Here is a 15,043-nt window from a genome sequence, read left to right on the forward strand (position 1 = left end):
CATCTATGATCATTCTCTGAGGAAACATGCAGCATAAGCACACGGAACAGACTTGTCTTTTCCTCTGAGACTGAATGTAAACTTCATTGTGTATCTTTAGGGTCTCTCTTTGAGAGAAAAGGTCTAATAAATAATAATGTTATTTGTGATTTTCTTTCAAGTGGCCATATGGAATGAACACCATTTCTCTTTAAGGCTACTCAAGTTGCAAAACACATTTTGTTATTCATAAAATTATGCCACCCTTGAAGGTGAACAGAAAATCACTGTGAAAACTTTTGATCAAAGACTAAATATTGTTTCCTTTGTCTTCAGCTGCACTGTTTTTCCTCTTCATCTGCCTTGCTGACTGTTTTCAAAATCATTAACTTTCACTAACACCACATTTATTTACATTCTCATGTATTAAATGCTATAAAAAGAACCTTTTTCTTTACTCCTGCTCTGGTTTCTTTTTTTTTTTTTTCCTCTGTTTACACAGTTTTTCTCACTATTTTAGTTATATGCATGTTGAGAATCATTCACAAGAGTGGTAAGATACCAGGTCCAGTTGGGTTTGAATTTTGTCGAACTGCACTGAAATATCCTACCCTGGCTGCCTACTACAAAGTGTTTGAAATGTTTCAGTTAAAAATCCTTAAATCCAAATTTTTAAGAAAACATGCTGCTGTGTTCATAATTTAAAAGTCACGCCACTGCGCTGCTGAGTGCCCTAGTTCCTGCAAGTTTGGAGCCAGAATCTCAAAACTGGAAGCGAGGAGAGTCCAAGGTGTCCTAGTACCCAGGAATCATCATCTCTATGAAATGGTGCCCAAATTTGTTTCTGTTTATAAGCTTCTGAAAGCCCTGTTTTCACACACTTTAGTGGACTCCTGTCGTAGTCCAGCTTCTGAATTTTTGAGGACCCTATCTGCATTGAATACTCTCCATCTCAAAGATGCCAGCACTGAGTAAGACTTAGGATTACTTCTCTTGAATGCCAGGAGCCCCTGTGACATCAGGAAAGGGACTGACATTAGCGAAACTGTCCCCCTTTGCTTTGTCAGTCCCATCTCCTGCCATGCAGGTACCCAGGCAATGCCATGAACCCTGTAGACTCAAATATGGGGAGGACCAGAGGAAAAACAGGAACAGGGAGAGGGAACAGGAATCGGGGAGCAAAAGAAGAATGGGATCTGCAGGGTGCAAAATTAGAGGAGAGCAGAAGCCAGGTGAAAAAAATGTGGCAGATGTAGGGGTGGGGTGTGGACAGTGGAAGAGTACTGGGACTGGCTGGGATAGGACAGCACAGCACAGTTTGCTCTCCTCTCCTCTAATTAGATTTGGGACTAACAGCATAAACACAAGCCTGAGCATTCATCAAATACCTGTGAAACTCACTAGTAAAGTCTTCAGTGACCAGTCTTCCCAGAGTAACAGGCTAGTTCTGCTACACCAGCTGCACTGAAGACCTAATTAACGATCCAAGCTGGGAAACTATACTTTGAACTTTCAAGATGTTTATCCAGAAATATGAAGACCTAATTTGACTCAAATTGGGGAAAAAATAGTCAACATTTTAAACAATTTCTTCCTTCGTCTCTGCCTTGGTTCATCAGATTTCAAATATGAACACTGTTTTAAGTATCTGATACTATGAGGGCACTGTGAGAGATGCATTTATTAAACACTGAAGAATTTGATTAAGGTATACTGGAAATATTTACATGATGCATGATTTTATATTAAGTATGGATTTTGGATGTTTCATGTTTAACAAATATAGATTGAGCAACATAAAAAGAAAAATCTAACTACACATTCACCGAAAAAAGGAGACATCCCCTTGAAAGCCTAGCATGTCATGTAATAAGAGCTGCACCACAATGCATAAGAGACTGAATTTCCACAGGCCATATTAATTCTGGCATTTCCTTGCTTCTGATGTTTTCTTTTGAAACATTAACATGCTTTTAACATGATTTTATTGGACCTCATTACACCAAATGTTAAACCATGAACTGGTCCTGCTCTATGAGGTGTTCTCGCACACACACTCATGGTATTAAACTCATAATGCAACACAGGTGAGAAATCCTAACGCTTACAATAAGCACAGCTGAAAAATCTTGCAACATCAGCAGTAAATTATTCTGGCAATGAATCTGCTGACCTCCCTCATCTATTGCATCAAATATGGCCTTGAGCATCCCTCCCAAATCGGTAGGTGTGCAATGGGGCTGAGTAGAGCCTGCAATGCTTTGGGTCTGGAGGAAGCAGCTCTACATGGTGGAGCTATGAAAGCTCTAACATCAAAGAGAGAAGAATGAAGAAGGAAAAATGCTCTTTCAGACCCAAAGACATCTCAAAGCACATCTATGTGCTTGCTCAGCTTGTGCTAATGCCACTTCTGATTGGTCTGGAATGTGGGCGGAGCAAGTGCACTTCTACTGCCCGAATACTTCCCTACAGAAAATTACACTGGTGAAAGCTCACTAACTTCTGCTCACTGTCCAGGGAGAGGGACCATGCCTGTGGTGTGGCCCCAGGAGAGGATGGGGCATTCAGGGGAACAGTCTGATGGAAATATATGAGAAGAACATGGCCGAGGATGTCTGTGACACTGCCATGAGAATGAATAGTAAAGAAAAGTAGCTGCTGCTTCAAATAATTTTTAGATGCTGACTTTGACACTATTTACTTATGACAACAAAATCCTTAGCACAGAGACCGACTGTGCAGTGCTAGCATTACAAAGGTTTCCTTTGCTACCGTGACACCCTTCATTGCTCCCATAAACCAAATAATGACATTATCCTGACCTACAAAAACAGGGCAAGGACTAGCTTAAAGATACATTGTTGGGATTCAGCAACAAATTGTAGCCATTCTGAGAATGCATATGCTTTCAGAGTGATTTAAAAAAACCCCATAGAAATATTATTAACAATGAAGCAGCTTTTTGATGGCTAAATTCAAATACTACTATAGCTATGTATGTCTTGTGAGGCTTCTGCAAAACCAAGCAGAAATGCTGAAGATGCATAAAGATCTGAAAAGAATTCTGAATACTCCCAAATTCTCAACTGAATTTTTCACAGTAAATCACTGTTATGCTACACTTCCATAGGTCTCATAAGGGTTTCAATTACTTAAGCCTAATAATAATAATAAGCTTACGTAATACAGCTATATATAAACAGTTTTTATGAAAATGTAATGTGAAATGAAATTAAAATGTATATAAAAAATAATGTAATACTACATAGTTACTCACCATCAAGTTTTAAGTAGGTTTCTGACTTAGTTAAAAACCCAAACACTAATGCTACTGTTGAGTGAAAGACCTTGAAGCAATAGAAAATTGATTTTTTTCCCCAATTTTTCACAGTGCAGGCACTGTACATAGCTGTATTTTAACTGAATCACATCCTCAAGTAGGTTTATCATCTCAGCAGATCTGAAAGTAGTTCTAATCTCAATGGAAGAACGAGGAAAAAAAACGCTATATGAATCAACTTAATTTCAAGGAGAAATCAACAGGAATTGACTAGAGTTAACGGAATTCACTATTAAAGTATATTTTTTAAATTAAAGGCTATATGAGCTAGTCCTCAGCGAAAACAAGTTCTCAGCTCACCTCCTAAATTAGGTTTAGCTATCCAATAATCTCTTCCATTTTCTTAGTAATGAAATTGTTATGCCATCAACTAAAATTGACAACTCTTATCAAAGCAGATTGAGTTTTGAATACGCTGAACTCTTTTTTTTTTTTAAAAAAAAATGAAAGTAAAGTGCAAATTATTTAAAAGTTTTCAGTATGGAAGCAGACTGCTGAAGGTGACCTTCATATTTATGTAGCACAGTAGATGAGACTTCGTATTAAAGACATCAGATACATTTTCATGCTTTTAGAGATGAGAGGACTAAGAACACTGTGGATACTGCGTGCGAGCTTCAAACATGTAGCGCAGCGCAGTGGTGAGAGGAAGAGATGTGGACAGGGGAAGCTGTTGCTGTTCCACCCTTGCTTCTTTTTATTTTCCATACAAACCTTTCCTAAGATAGACATGTTCATGATGAAATGTTTCATTGCTACCTTCTTGTCTCCCCCACCTCTCCCCAAGATAATATAGTTGCAACTCAGGTCTGCAACACTATGTGGTGTACATGTGACTTGCAATGGAAAAAAATCCAGAGGAGATACACCTAGTATCAAATACCTGCAGTTTCAGCATCTAAATCTATCTAGGCTTGTCACCCCAGGCTTCCTTCACATCTAGCAGAAAGATACAGATATATTTCACCTGACCTAAAGTAGTCATCTATTTCAGACAGAGAGGAATTATGCCAAGATGAGTTGTGAATAATGGCTGCTACTCTCCACCGACTGCTGAAGAGGACAGGTAGTGGCGAAAACATTGAGGAAATGGAACGGTGCTACCATAGAGCGAGGAAGTGCACACTGTCCCCACACAGCCTGTGTGTCTCATTACATCTTCCATGAAAACCTCTTTGTGTGCAACACTGACTACAGCAATGAAGAGAGATGGCTCCTGATACAGTTCCACACTGTGGAGCCTCAGCTTCTTTGAATCAGTCATTGACTCTAGGAGCTATCACTTACAAAGCATACACTAATCTGCTAACTGCGTCTGCTTTTTGAGATGACATTCTTCATCGCTCCCATAACGTTTTAGATTTTCTGTATAAACCTCTGCAGAGAATAATGCGGATGAAACTTCAACAGGAACCAGCCTATAGACAGGCCAAGAGGCTGCAAAGCGGCACTGCGTTTCCCCTAGATCTTATTTCATTAGTCTGTAACGATGAGCAGCAACACACTAGAGCCCTTGCTGGTGTGAACAGTACATAGATAGTAAAGCAAATAGGGATTTAATCAATCCAGGTAAATGCCTTTTTCATACTTACAGGGAGACCATAATGATTGTTTCTTTCAGGAACACTGCACAGTCTTATCAGGAGAGGTGCCATACTGGACCTTGTTCTCAACAAGGAGGGGCTGGTGGGGGACGTGAAGTTCAAGGGCAGCCTTGGCTGCAGTGATCATGAAATGGTGGAGTTCAAGATCCATAGGGCAGTAAGGAGGGTGCGCAGCCAGCTCACCACCCTGGACTTCAGGAGAGCAGACTTTGGCCTCTCCAGGGACCTGCTTGGTAGAGTCCCTTGGGATAAAGCCCTGGAGGGAAGAGGGGCCCAAGAAAGCTGGTTAGTATTCAAGGATCACCTCCTCCAGGCTCAGAAGCAATGCATCCTGACAAAGAGGAAGGCAGGCAAAAACGCCAGGAGGCCTGCATGGATGAACAAGGAGCTCCTATAAACTCAGGCACAAGAAGGAAGCCTACAGAGGGTGGAAGCAAGGGCAAGTAGCCTGGGAGGAATACAGGGAAATTGTCCAAGCAGCCAGGGAGCACATTTGGAAAGCTAAAGCCCTGATAGAATTAAATCTGGCCAGGGATGCCAAGGACAAGAAATGCTTCTATAGGTATGTCAGTGATAAAAGGAAGACTAGGGAAAATGTGGGCCCTCCCCGGAAGGAAACAGAAGACCTGGTTACCCGGGATATGGAGAAGGCTGAGGTACTCAATTACTTTTTTGCCTCAGTCTTCACTGGCAAGTGCTCTAGCCTCACCACCCAAGTCGCAGAAGGTAGAGGCAGGGACTGGAAGGATGAAGAACCACCCACCATAGGAGAAGATCAGGTTCAAGACCATCTAAGGAACCTGAAGGGGCACAAGTCCATGGAACCTGATGAGATGCATCCATGGGTCCTGAAGGTACTGGCAGATGAAGTTGCTAAGCTGCTATCCATCATTTTTGAGAAGTCGTGGCAGTCTGGTGAAGTTCCCACTGACTGGAAAAGGGGAAACATAACCCCCATCTTCAAGAAGGGAAAAAAGGAAGAGCCGGGGAACTACAGGCCAGTCAGTCTCACCTCTGTGCCTGGCAAGATCATGGAGCAGATCCTCTTGGAAACTATACTGAGGCATACGGAAATCAAGGAGGTGATTGGTGACAGCCAATATGGCTTCATTAAGGGCAAATCATGCCTGAAAAATTTGCTGGCCTTCTACGACGGGGTTACAGCACTGGTGGACAGGGGAAGAGTGACAGATGTCATCTACCTGGACTTGTGCAAAGCATTTGATACTGTCCTGCACAACAACCTTGTCTCAAAATTGGAGAGACATGGGCTTGATGGATGGATCACTGAGTGGATAAGGAATTGGCCAGATGGTTGCACTCAAAGACTTATGGTCAACGGCTCCATCTCCAAGTGGAGACCAGTGATGAGTGGCGTTCCGCAGGGGTCTGTATTGGGACCGGTCCTGTTTAACATCTTTGTCGGAGACATGGACAGTGGGATTGAGTGCGCCCTCAGCAAGCTTGCCAATGACACCAAGCTGTGTGGTGCGGTCAACATGCTGGAGGGAAGGGATGCCACCCAGAGGGACCTTGACAGGCTTGAGAGCTGGGCCTGTGCGAACCGCATGATTTTCAGCAAGGCCAAGTGCAAGGTCCTGCATGTGGGTCGGGGGAATCCCAAGCACAAATACAGGCTGGGCAGAGAATGGATTGAGAGCAGCCCTGAGGAGAAGGACTTGGGGGTGATGGTTGACGAGAAGCTCAACATGAGCCAGCAATGTGCGCTTGCAGCCCAGAAGGCCAACCGTATCTTGGGCTGCATCAAAAGAAGTGTGGCCAGCAGGTCGAGGGAGGTGATTCTGCCCCTGTACTCTGCTCTTGTGTGACCCCACCTGCAGTACTGCATCAAGCTCTGGGGCCCCCAACAGAAGGACATGGAGCTGTTGGAGCAAGTCCAGAGGAGGGCCATGAAGATGGGATGGAGCACCTCTCCTATGAAGAAAGGCTGAGAGAGTTGGGGCTCTTCAGCCTGGAGAAGAGCAGGCTCTGGGGACACCTTCTAGCAGCCTTCCAGTACCTGAAGGGGGCCTACAGGAAAGCAGGAGAGGATCTTTTTACAAGGGCATGTAGTGACAGGATGAGGGGGGATGGTTTTAAACTGAAAGAGGGTAGATTTAGATTAGCTATTGGGAAGAAATTCTTTACTGTGAGGGTGGTGAGACACTGGAACAGGTTGCCCAGAGAAGTTGTGGGTGCCCCCTCCCTGGAAGTGTTTAAGGCCAGGTTGGAGGGGGCTTTGAGCAACCTGGTCTAGTGGAAAGGTGTCCCTGCCCATGGCAGGGGGGTTGGAACTGGATGATCTTTAAGGTCCCTACCAACCCAAACCGTTCTATGATTCTATTCTATGATTGTATCATTGACACAAGCCTTTGTGCTACTTAAATTAGAAAGATTTATCCAACATAAAACCGTGTTGCTATTGAAAAGTTTTACTGAAGGAGGTGTCATTAAGGTGTTTTTATGACATAAATTGATAAAATTTGAGACAACTTCAACTCCTCAACTTTCTCATTTGTATGCTATCTTTGGGGTCAAAACTTTCATTCCTCGGTAGTTTCCTGCTAGTGGAAGGGCTTCCTATATGTTTGTTTTTGCAACCTGATTAATGGGATCACTCAGTTCAGAGCTCTACGCTTCTTTCAAGTCTTTTATACCTGCAGACTTTTTTAAAACACATTTTAAATCGTCTTGGGCACAAGTACACTTCAAAAAATATCACAGGGTATGACGGTCAAGTCATAATTTAAGTGATTGGAACCTGTAAAGTACTATCTTCTACATGTTGAAATGCACTTATACATGCACTGTGGGAAAAACTGGCATGCTTTTTTTCTTTTTGTTTGTTTGTGTAAGATGAAAGAAGGAAATATGCCTTCCTTTAACTAGTGGAGCAGGCAGGGCAAATGCCACACCACAATAGCACTTTTTGTTTCAGCCTGGGTTACCTAATAGCTCTGAGCTCAGAGAACACTTTCCCCTGCCCTGCTGGGAGGATGGGCCATCAGGCTGGCTTCCTTCCCAGAAAGAAAGAAAGAAAGAAAGAAAGAAAGAAAGAAAGAAAGAAAGAAAGAAAGAAAGAAAGAAAAGGAGCTAGCTCCCCATTCAGCGGTTGTTGCAAATACAGGGAAGCTCCACCAGCCTGGAGCTCATTTACTGCCCAAGTCAGATTCAGGAAGAAATACTAAAGCACTAGCACTGGGAATCTCTCATTCTCTTCTCTCTCTCTCATTTTCATGTGTGTGTGTGTCCCCTGCCCCTGCTTTAAAAAACGCTAAAGAAAAGCCTGTGGCCTTTTCTTGCCTTTTCAAGTCAGCAGTATGTCTGTCTCAGTGCAGCTGAATCTGCAAGTATACCCTTGGTGCTTCCCTGGTATCTCCAAACTGGAAATCAGCTAGAAGATACTTTCTTAAGCTAGATATGGGAAAACACTTCCTGTTGTTCCTCCAGTTATGGTCTCATGATCTCCCCCAGATTTGTTGCAATCACACCATTTTTATTAGTTTTGAGTGTTTGCTTTTTAAATCTCAGCATTCCCAGATACCATTGATCTCTCTTCAGGAGAAAAACACTGCGATGCAGGAAAAGAGCCATGCTGTGTAATGCTTTCTAGATTTAATCTTATGATTCCTCAGCTCCACGGAAATATCATAAGCAAACTAGATGTATAAAGACTGGTTTGGAGTTATCATTTAATATTCAAAGGAATAACAAATCATCTCCCATTATATGCATAAAATTCAGTGCCCCCTCAGAAAACCTGAACTTATTTTTTTTCCTCCCGCTTTTGAAAACTAACCAGGGCCAACAAATGCAAAGAAAAAAAAGTAAACTTTGAAGCTGATATTTAAAGCAATGAAAGTCAGGAAGTTCAAAAGTTAATGTTCTTATGGCTGTGTTAACTTGGCCATGTTGCAAATACATCATGCAAATACTTCAAGCTAATTTGTTGAAGGCATATAGTACTGTGCCATAAAGCATAATAAAACATGCTGTTTTCTTTTCATGTGGAAACCATCTTGTATGAGCAACAGTACAGTGTATTTATACTGCTAATGCTGATTTCTCTACCACAAGTCAAGTATCTCTGCCACAAGGCTCTCCTCTGTTCTGAAGATGCTGGTGCCTCACTGGTACCTGGCTTTCCCTTAGCTCACCCAAGAGCTTACATACTGGCCTCCCAAGTAACAAAGGCCAACTTCTCTCCTCACTCGTTTGCCTCACCGGAAAATAATCTGTCTTTCCCTCTTCAGATCAAAGAACACTTGTCACAGCTTTTCCATCCCTTACTTTGAGGAAATTTAAACAAATGGCCTTGTCGATAAACTCCTCCTTTCTGTTCTTCCCTATCTTGATTTCTACCTAGAAGCATACTGATTCCCAAGTGCAGTAAACAACATGATCATACATCCATCAAATACTCATCCTCACCACAAATGATCAAACACACATATGTAAAAAGCTCTGCTTAGTAGGGAAGCCCTTTTTCTCTCCCTGTACTCTTTTATTTGTCTTCTGTATTTTAATGTATATATTGCTATATACTATATTGTATATAGTGCTAAGGTTAAAGGAGATCAGCCCCCCAAAATGTGCCTTACTCTTGGTCAAAAATCTTGTGTTTCTTAGCTCCACTGAGAGTTCACTCGCTGATGCTGGGTCAGCGTTGAGTAGGTAATGTCTACAACACCACCAGCTTCACCGTCCTCTCTGTCTTGGAGGAGTATACTCATCAGCTGCATTCTTCATCCCAGAGCTAAAGGAACTTTAAAGACAAAGATTGTGGTTTTGAATTATATTCAAGAAGTTCAGGAAATGTCGTTTAGTGGAAAAGAAAGACAGATCTAATGTGTTCACAATACCCTGACTTGATGTGAGCTTTGTACTAATTAGTTTTCAAGCACCAAAGTCTTCATAAAAGTCTGGCTCATTTAAGAATGAATGATTCATATCACAGTGATATGACCTGACTCATATCACAGTCTGATAGAATGGGATGGAATAGTTTGGGTACATTGAAAGCATTTTAGGTGGATTCAGCTACATGACAACTTGATTTATCGATGATCTTAAGAAATTCCTAAGTTGAGACTTGAACTATTCAAGATAATATTGTAGACACAGGCTCTTCTAAGTGTAACCACTTGTTCACCAGTACCCCTTTTACAATTGCTCAGACATGCTTTCAGACAGCTTTTCTTCACCGTTGGTCTTATCCCAAACTTATATACCTATAGCTGTATGAGCCAGATGTAATGGCAGGAGATCAGTGTATTACCTGCAGTGTCTGACAGCACAATCCATGCTGTGTGACCAGTCCAGCACATGCATGTCATAGAGAATCAGAAGAAATGTTGATCCTTGTAGATGTCCTTCAGAAAAGGAGAAACACTAGTGATGTGCTTCAGCTTTTCAATACAACTTTTATTGTGTATCTATTAAGAAGGACTTAAGTAACTTCCATGTCTTCTGGATCCCTCTTTGTCTCTCAGGAGAGACTACTGTATTCAGTAGACAGTGTCGTATGTGACAGAGAGTACCAGAAAGACGAGAAAATGTAACTGACCGTTACTCACAGATCAAAAAAGATCATCTGACTTCTTTACTAAAGCAATTCAGCTCCACATCCTGACCTGAATTCAGACCGTATGTGGTCTAAAATGTCAACTTCAATTAAATGATCTTGCAATTGGCCACTGGGTAGTTTTGCTGTGATCGGGCTCAGGGAAGTGGAGGCCTGACTGTAGCTGCAAGCAAGGAACACTCCAGATTGTTGACTTCTTCAGGTCCAGTTGAACTCCAGCACGTTTGACAGAAAAGAAAGGAAAATTACTAAACTCTAAAAGTTGATTTTTTTGGTCAGAAAGAATACCAGTTGTTCACTGCTCTCCTTCACAACCCTGAAAGGCAGGAGAACCTCCATGTCAAGTACGTGCACTGAGATCTGGGAACACAAACAGGCTGTTTGTGACTTACTGCAGTAACTGCAGAAAATGACCCAGTCCTGCCAACGTTTGCATGGGCTTCCACTGGTGCCTCCACCTCACTTCAACAGCAGTGAGGGTAACTGCAATGGATAACTGAGGCTATCTTGTATTAACTCCTTTAGCATTCCCTGAGCTAAAGAGTTGTCAAGCTTGGGACAAGCCTACGAAGATTTAAGCTTAAGTCTAAACAGGAACATGGTGGTTAGGCCCATTATCTTCAACAAAACAATTGTGAATAAAGAAGGCAAGTATGTGAATATGCCTTTGTAGGATGGGGGGCTCAATTAACGCCAGAAAGCAACAGGTGGACAGAGTAAGAAGACAGGTTGGAGGGAGGATGAACAAGGTAATATGAGCAGGTAACATGAATACGATTTTAGCTCAGCACCTGCCTACCCATTATCAGCTGGCAGAGTCCTGTAGGCATTGTGAAAGATGGGAATTAGATGGGGACCATGTTAAAAAAGTATTAAAATAAAATAAATTTTTTTTTTTTTAAAAAAAAACCAACAAAAAAACCTGTTCTGTTATTTCAGGGTAGTTTTTCACCTGGTAATAGATCAAAGATATTCAGCCATAAATATCTGAATTTTCAATAGATAATATCTATGAATCTGAACACGAACAAATAATTTGGTCTATGAAAATAGCCCAAGCTGAAGTCATCAGCTAATTGTACAATAATAGTATTTTTTGTACAGTGCACTGAGGCTATTCCAATTAAAATCACCTACTTAAAATGTATACAAATGACTAAGTTACAAATGAAAACCAAAAGTGTGTTCAAAACTGGGAAAAAAGTGGAAGTAGAAGGTAATAAGTGTTTGCACATCACACTCCACCTTGAAAATTAGCAAGTAAATCATCTATACATTTACAGTAAACAGCTGTCCTTTTTCTTCAGTTTCATACATTTCTGTTCTTCCTCATTACTGAAGCTAATTTGTTTAGCATAGTAGCAATAATTTCTAGCAGCTGTTGTAACATTAATAAACTACATCAGATATCCAAAAACTTTGGCAACCTACTTCGACTGTAGAGTAAGGATGCAAAAAATTCTTTGTAGCTCAAACTATTTTCTAGTCAAAATAAAATAATCAGTTCTTTATGGCCCATCTGCTAACTCGTGAAAAAATAATTTGTTAGAGGAAAGGTAAAATGACACACAACGTTGCAGTACAAAATCTCACAAAGAAGAGGATATAATCTAAAGACCTATTCACATCCATTTGTATCGTCATGCAACCAAATTTAGTTTGTTTCTGGTTAGTTTAGTTTTCAGTGTCTCTAGAACACTTCAATAAAAGTGAAGAAAATGCTGCTAAGAAATGAGTAATTTTTTTAAAAAGGGTAGGAAAAAAAGAATAATAATTTGTCAGAGGCAAACCACAGATAAAATACTTTCTAATAAATACATAGGAAAATATAATACACATAACGTACACATAGTTACTATATGCTAGTAAGCAGCACAGAAGCAAAATCCTATTTAGTGAGACTACTTTTTATATATATGATTTACATTTAATTATTCAAATATTAATCAACAGGTAAACTCCAGGAACATTTACAGCACAACATTCATTAAAAATCCAATTAATATCATAGTGTTAAAATGTCATTCAGGGAAATTAATCATAAAAGGATAAATGATTAATTTCATTTATACACAGGGATACAACATATGTTTGCTTGTATACTAGTAAAAACAACCGCCACAATTAGAAAGCACATTAAAAATATTTACCATTCTTTTTTTATTTGCTTTATGCTATAGTTCTTAACACTAGCCAGAATAGCTGTATTTACAGTATGAAGTATGTAAATAAATCTCAAACTATCATCTAATAATATATTTTTCATTACTAGTCAATGGGGACAACATCAGAGGTAGTGTAGCTCTTAAAATGCCACAAGGAAGAACCACTTGATAGATCCTATTTCAGCTCACATATAAGTCAATTTTGCCTCTTTTTTCAGGTTTGAAAATTTGACTGGTTTATCCCAGTATAGTACTTCAGCATATCCAAATAATTTTTCAGATTTGTTATTAATACTGCTATATTGAAATATATAATTTCTAAATGTTTAAAAGTATGTTTTACTTTTAAAAATGTTCTGTAAACAAAATAGTTGAACTAGCTTTCCAGAAGCAATTAATTAACTGGTTGCAATTTGGTTTGGGTTTTTTTTTTCAAATTCATACCATGTTGCTTATCTTTGCAGTCCTCCAGTAAATTCTCTAACCAACAGGCAATTACTTGGAATAAGGAGTTCTTCCAGTTTATTTTGGATGGTTTTATACACACACCTCAAGCATTAAATAAAACACCTCTTTAGTTTAGGAAAATATAACAACCAAAATTTTTATAGTCTGAAAGCATTCAAAACAAAAATAAAAAGAGACATCTTCACAGTGAAGGATGAATTTCATCTACCAAGGACAACGGTCAGAAATAACAATAAAGTATATTGCAATGCATCTGCAGTACTTTCTCCCACAAGAGTCTGTGCATTCGCCCCTGTTTCAGACGCACAAGCCAGTGTCCTTTGTCTACAGCTTTGACGTGCCAAGTCTCCTGCCTGCATCTTTCGACCCCCCTCCCTTCTCTCCTGTCTCCCCATCCCGATCCTGGAATGTTTTGGCCACGAGGTTAAGAAAGATTCCCCCATTTATCACAACCTGCCAAGCACAACAGGGTCACAGTCCCAGCCCCAGTCCTACTGCTTAACTAATCCAGCCTCGGCACAGGCATGAAACTTCAAAGATTTTTTGCCACAGGCAAAAATTAGTCCTTATTTGCTTTAAAATCCAAGTATCAATCAAGTTAAACTGTGCTTCAGTGGAGCGAACATTTTGAACGTTCAGAGCAACATGTACGTTTGGTTCTTAGCTGTGACTCTAATTGAATGCAGAGCTCACCTGAAATAGCACTACAAATACTTTAAGTACAGCAGAAATCTAATAATGAGGTAATTCATTTTATCCAGGAGAAAACCCTTGATAAAAAGAACTGTTCAAACATGCATGCAAACAAGAATATGTTTTTGTGAATGTGTGCAAATAAATATATACTACATACAGAATCTGTTTCTGTGAAATCACTTCAGATTATTTTACCCTCCAAAGGTTTTATTATCAGTTATACCAGATGACTGGTCACAGTTATATAATTGCAAAGCTCAGTTAATGGCTTTCAAATATTTCTGAAATGAATTTTGAAGAACAATTACAGATTTACTATGAGAATACACAGAGAACTTGGCTTCAACATTTAGGAAGCAAATCTTCAACTAACTCTAGCTAAAATAATACGTAAATTCTACTATTCTGGGATACTGCCTACCGCTTTCTGTTCAATCCAAGGCAAACAATACAATAATTATGCTTTTTAAATCAATCCACGTTCTTCAGTATATATTTTTAACTGCATCATTTTGGGGCTAAAATGGGATTAATTTTAAAATTAGCTTTTAAAAAAATCTTCACATTTTCTTCAGATCTTTAGTTACTATTGAATATTGTTTAATCATGTATTAATTCAGGGCAATGATTAAATATTGCATAGAGAAATAAACCACATAGATACTAGATTTCCTGTTAAGCTATTACAGAAATGTATATTTTTTTATTTTTGGCAGTAATATAATTGAAAATAGAGTTCATAAAATAAAATATGAAAAGTAAATAAGCAGCATATTAACTAGCGCATTAAATTCTACAAACTGCTTACATACCTTTTATACATAAATGTAATATAGCCATGCTCTCCTTTAATTTAAAAATACTGAAATTATATGTTAAAATTTTAATCCCTTGTAAATAACATTTACTAAATAAATTTTACTATTCAAAGTTTAAAACTGAATAAGTGCTACTTATTTCATACATTCTCCCAAAGTAAATGTAACTTCAATAAAATTTAAGTACAGCTACTTGCAAAGAAAACAACAGAGAAGATTAAAAAGATAGGTAAGCATGTGAATGAGACAGATAGAGAGTATGCAGTGTGGTTTTTCACTTGCTTCCTCTATTTTACAGTATATAGACATTTTATCAAACTACAATCTGCTGAAGTTCAGAAAAGAACCTCAACTTCTAATTTCCATAACAGATGAATTAGCTTCCCTGC

The 15,043-nt window shown here is 39.5% G+C and overlaps 1 protein-coding gene across 9 annotated transcripts in view; it reads right to left on the reverse strand.

Moving 5' to 3' along the window:
- EYA4 (EYA transcriptional coactivator and phosphatase 4) overlaps nucleotides 1-15,043 on the reverse strand; it is a 171,309-nt gene that overhangs the window by 86,495 nt on the left and 69,771 nt on the right. The gene's annotated exons all lie outside the window — the stretch shown is intronic.

Source organism: Nyctibius grandis, chromosome 1 (genome assembly GCF_013368605.1).
Source record: "Nyctibius grandis isolate bNycGra1 chromosome 1, bNycGra1.pri, whole genome shotgun sequence".
NCBI lineage: Eukaryota > Metazoa > Chordata > Aves > Nyctibiiformes > Nyctibiidae > Nyctibius > Nyctibius grandis.